This window comes from Acyrthosiphon pisum, chromosome X, assembly GCF_005508785.2.
Source record: "Acyrthosiphon pisum isolate AL4f chromosome X, pea_aphid_22Mar2018_4r6ur, whole genome shotgun sequence".
Classification (NCBI taxonomy): domain Eukaryota; kingdom Metazoa; phylum Arthropoda; class Insecta; order Hemiptera; family Aphididae; genus Acyrthosiphon; species Acyrthosiphon pisum.
Genome location: NC_042493.1, coordinates 49089913 through 49096021, shown reverse-complemented (window position 1 = coordinate 49096021; position 6109 = coordinate 49089913).

Genomic DNA, 6109 nt, shown 5'->3' with positions numbered 1-6109 from the left:
TTTGCCGGGCCCTCGGGTGTTGTCCCGTGGTACTCCGGTAGCGAATGTCTCGCTGCGCATACGTCGTCGTATGGTATCAGCGTCGATTGTTGTGCCACGTAAGCGTGTGTGGAGGACGGGGCATGGTATAGGTTTGATGTGTAATCAAAACGTATCGAACGGTCGGCGTGTTCGCTACCCGTGAACGGCGGTTCGCCTGCCGCGGGGTACCTCGCTCCGTATTCCATGTCGTTCAATAACACTGTGTGGTGGGGGCGGGTCGGTGGTGTTCTGTCTGGCTGCTGTCCCGGTGCTTGGCGATCCATACCCATTTCTAGGTGTCGCATTGTCTCTGCAATGCGACGTTGGTCTTCGCCAAAGCGGGCCATGCAGTCTTTGAGCATGTTTAGTCGCGAATCCAGACTGTGGCCATGCGTCGAGTTTTCCACCTCCTCAATTATGGACCGACCCGTTTGGATCATGTCCATAGCTTGTTGGTGTGTGGGTGTGGGTGTGGGTGTTCTATTGTTGTTGTTTTTCGGATTTAGTAACTGGTTTTCGCAGAGTGTTGTCGCGGATGTGCGTATGTGTTATCCGGTGCACTATTGCGATTAGGGAAGGCGGCGGCTGTCGCTTTGAGCGGCGGCGGCGGCAGTCCGATTATGTGATATTTTTGTCCCGGGTAATCGCGTGTTGTCGTTGGCGGGTGGTGGTGCTGGGCGGTGGTGGTGTGACCCTCTCGCGCTCTTGCGTACCTACCTACCTACGTCGGGTGTTTGCACTTTGGATCGTCGCGCGCGGTGCAGTCGGTGCGTCCGTAAAGCAGGCGGCGCGGCCGGTCGTTACGTCCTTTATCGTTATGCAATATGTTACGTAACGCCGGTTTTTCCGTTACCGCCTGCTAACCACGTTCTTGTCGGTGTGGTCGGGGACTTTTTTCCAAAACGCGCAACGGGTGGGTATGATTGTGGGGGTAGTATGGGGTAAGAAAGTTTTCACTTACCGGTGATTCCTGTTCGAGGAGCCAGTTGATGCGGTCCTGTGGTGTACCGCGTGGATGGTGATGTGAGTTGAGGTAACCAAGTAAATACAACAGTGAGAAAAAAACTGAGACAAACACAATTTACTGGTTGAGGTTTATTGGATGCACGTATCGAACAAACAAAACAGTATAATGATGGAGCCTATATTGGCTATATGAATACGCGGATGTATCGCGTTAGCGTGGTGTAATCTTCGGAACTCGCGGTGACGGGTGTAGCCCGTACGTGTGTACGCGGCGAGTCTCAGAAAACAAGTTTCTCGTTTTATCCGGTTCACCGAACGGCCGGCCGACGGTTCCTCGCGCGGGTGTCGCGCGCTGGCGTCGTCCGTCGTCGATTGGCGGTTTCGTTTGAGAACCACGGCGCGGCTTCCGCGCAAAGGCTGTTTGAATTCAAACGGCTATTGCGCAAGACCGCGTCATACTTTTCTCTTCATCTTCACTAAACACTGTCTGACAACCAGTTGTTTTGCCCCCAAAAATGTCCATAGCCCTTCCAAACATTTCCTACATTTTGTTTTAAGCTTATTCAATATTATTAAAGGAAGGCCCTATTAGCCACCCCAAATCTCAAACACCATTTGCGCCTATGCATAAGGTATACAGGGTATACTATAACGTTTGCTAGCAGCCAAAACTGATAGTTCATCATAAACTATGGTCTTCAAGGCATCTTCTATTGTGGAATGTGCATAATTCCCATAGGGTCTGCACCCAATTTTTTTTTTGTACTTGCGAGCCACTATAAACCACAAAAAGTGCATACTAAAATGTATTTGCATTTGAGTCAAAGTCGCCCCATTACAATTCTCAATCTCACCCCAAGATACATATTACTATCATACTCAATAGATAAATTATTTTAAATTGTAACGATAATTCAGATTTGTTCCATGCAGGTGTATCATTTGGACCATATTAAAAAAAAAACTAATTATATAATCTTTTACTTAATTTGCGGCGATATTTTGCGGCTAACAGGAATTTGACAACAGTAAATGTGATAATAATACAGATTGATGAATTTAAAAAATGTGATTGTATCAACCATAAATATTATCACAATTTAACCACTCATAGTTATTGATAATTGATATCATTATTATATAAACGATGTAGCCACCCTATACCTAACCTAACCCTATACGACTAAATCAATAATTTCGATAAAAATCAATCTCACCTCGCATTATCAAAGTCACCCCAAACTACGGTAGGGATTTCATTTTATATTTAACTGTGCACGAGGACATATTGTCACCATTTTCTTCTCACAGCCTTAAATTATAATTAATAAAATTGAACATGTCTGTCACTTCTAACGAGAGCAGTAAGTTGTCGGATCTCAATTATGTATTAAAAAGATATTCATACTATAAGTCAGCCTGTAAGGAATTGGAAAATCAAAATGAGGAATTGTACCAGGTAATCATTTTATTAAAATAAATGTAAAATAAAAAATAAATATTAAATAGCACAAAATATATTTTTTTCAGGAACTTCATACTACAAAAAAAAAAAACTAGAGCTTAAGACCTTGGAGTGTAATGATGCTTCAAGTTTACTTGAAGAAAAAAATAAAGAGCTTGATGATATGGTATCTGAAATGGTAAATATGCATACAAATTTGAATCAATATAAATAATTGAAATTATAATAAAATTAACTTAATATAGGACCAGTTAAAAAAAGATATGGTCAAGAAGGAGAAATACATTGCTAAAGTCAACAATGACAATGCAATCTTCTCCGAAGAAATTATTCAATTAAAAACACAATTAGTAAGTCATAACATTTATTTTTACAAATGTTATACAATATTTATATGTACTAAATTACAATATTTATGTAGTTAGGTTATTACCCGTAAATAAATAAATAATAATAATACCTAATGATAATACCTAATGATAATAAAAAATAAAAAATCATGTATGTAAGACATACATTTTTTTGTTATACTTTTACTTAATATACATATAGGTAATTCATACTAATTTAAAATATTATTTACATATTTAAAAATATTTATTCAAATCAAAAGAATGAATTATCATTAGAAAATAATGCGAAACTGTTGGCGTTGGATAAAATAAAAAAAAAACGAAATCGAAAACCAACAAGTCCTTGAAAAAAATTTGTTTGGAAATTCAGAGATTGATGTAAAGGTATGTTCACATTTATTTAAACTTAGAAATTGAAAGAATTTTAAAAATTAAACTATTTACTCGTGTAGACTCAAAAGTATTTAAATAGTAACTTTTAGCAAATTGTTCTTAAAATTTAAAATTAAACAAATTTATTTTTATAATCTAGTGTGATTCTTGGTGGTGTCCAAAGCACTCCAATTTGGCCAAAATTCATAAAAAGCTCGACATTAAAACTTTAGATGACAAAATAGAAATCGACCAGGCCATGAAACGCCAAAGATATTGGACTCGTCAAGGAGAGGTAATTCCATAATAATAATAAAATCCAAAATATAATGTTTCACAAGGATTGCATATTAATTATACCTATATGTAAACATTTTTTAATTAAATACCTATTTATTAAATTTTCCAGATTAGATGTTGTGTAAGAGATCGCAAGAGTGGAATTGATAAATACGCCGATCCTCCAAGTTGCTGGATCAAATACAATTCAACAATTAACAAAAATATAGATTTTATTGAAAAAAAAGTTAGTTAGTTTACACATAAATTTATCATCCTCAGAAGATGAATTATAATTTTTGATTTTTGATCTAAATACATATATCTTTAATAGTACTAACAAAATTACATTAGTATTGACTACCTATTCTATTTCCTTAATAGTAATAAGATTTTGATGCTTGGTTCCTTTTGAGTTGAAGTCTTGTTAATGATAGCATTCTTCATGCAAGCAGATAATTTATCTTCATTGTAATTGTTTACAACGAAGATAAGTTGTATAGGATTTGGAACCTGAAGTCCTTTTGTACACATTCAGCATACTAAAATATAATGTTTAGAATTTAGAATCATTTAAAACATTTCATCAATTATAAAACGTAAAAATAAAAATCACCTGGTGCAAAGTTTAGTTAAAATCAAACATTTTCAGCTATTACTTATTTACGTTGTGTGTTACTTCCAACGGGAGTAGTAAGTTGTCGGATCTTAATTACGTTTTAAAAAGATGTTCATATTATAAGTCAACGTGTAAGGAATTGCCAAATCAAAACGAGGAATTGTACCAAGTAATCATTTTATTAAAATAAAAAAACACAATTGGTTAGCTCGTTATTATTATTATCACCACGTTTCAGTTTATCCTACTGCCACAAATTACAGAAGACTAATAGAGCGCGCCGTAACACAATTCTTATCAGTCAAAAGTTGAGGACACTTCGGGGTCTCGTAATCACGCTTCGTTGCTCAACCAGTATAATATCTTTAATCGTGATTCGAATCAAAAGAATGAATTATCATTAGAAAATAATGCCAAACTGTTAAAAACATTTAACCAAACTTATTCTCAGTCGTTTTTGCCCCACCTACAAATGGCTGCCGGCTTCAAAATGTTATCTAGCTGGTATACAGAGTTTGCGATCTAGTTATTTATTATATCTATGATTGCTTTAGAAATGTACACCCCTGGTCTATCGTCTATGGATACTGTTTTGTCCCACCCATTATATCTCGGTTTATAGTTTATCGCAATTGGCAATTATCTTTTATCTAAACGCCGATATCTGAAATTACTTTACCTTACCTGATCTTACAGCACGTGCGTAATCTGGAAGCAATTAACCGAATGTGTATAAATATGGGTAGTAGCTATGTTTATTACTATTATAGTATGTATTATTGTATTAATAATTGATTATTACATAATATTTGAACTGTGGAATCATATACATATTTCGCATTTGTGCTAATTAATTTACGCATTGTTCAGTATTTTATTACGTATATTATGCTATAAAAATTAATGATGCCCATAGGCAATAAGATATCATTGATAAAATAAAAAGGATATTATTTTATATTTCCTTTTGTTATGAAAATTGTCAGATGCAATATTAATTCTTAACCATTTAATAATTATAAGTAGTACTTATTAACAAATATTTTATACTGCATACCAAATTATAATAAATTATCGAGTTCGTATCCATTTACAATGCATTTTAGTATTTAATAGACTATTATCCTTATTCCTTAATATTTCCAATAGAATAACTCCGGAAGTTTTCGTTCAAATTTCGATTACAATACGTCAAAATTTTCAGAAAATTTTTCTGAATCACATTTTGCTTTAAAACATATAGGTTGTCATTTGAAAAACAGAAGTTGGTATCGCCACAGGATACTCCTTAAATGTTGTGATAAACCTAAGTTCTCAAAATTATCGTCTTTAATGACACTTAAAAATTCCAAAAATCAAAATTTAAATATATACATAATTTAAGCATAAAAATGGGGTGAGCATGCTTAAAAAATCACCCTGTATATCTCATCAGCTTTCTACTACTCGTTTAACGTTTTATGACTATTACTAGCTTCCAGTGTGCCTCGATTCCAGGCGTTGTGGAAGCCGCCTCCGGCGCCTTCGTGGTGGTCAAGTGAAAATCGTTTCACGGGAAATTAAAAAAAAATTAAACTGTACTATAAACTGTGACTTTGAGTGTCTAGCGGTCTTTTCTCGTCTGGTGTAATACCGTGCCCTGCTGTATGCCCGGTTCTGTTTTGTTGACTGTATAAGAATTGTAATCGAATGTCTAACTATCAATCATCGTTGTATGCAAATCTAAGAGGTATAGGGCATCTGCGTATGGCGGATTGGACGCATTTTCCGTCGCATCCTAGATGTAAGTGAAAATCGGGGGCCTGTGGCTTTGAGCGGGTACCGAATTTTGGTGCAATTAATTTGTGATAAGGATTAGAGATAAAGCTTAGATGGAAATGTTTAAAATTCAAGAGTCACTATTCGTCACTCACGATCTAAATTGATGGACTGAAAATTTCTTACGTTAGTCCGCTGCTTTTGGTTGTTAAAAAGTGTAGAGTTGATAGCTGTATTTGATTGTCTAGCTATCAGTCATCAAATCACACAGGTAGG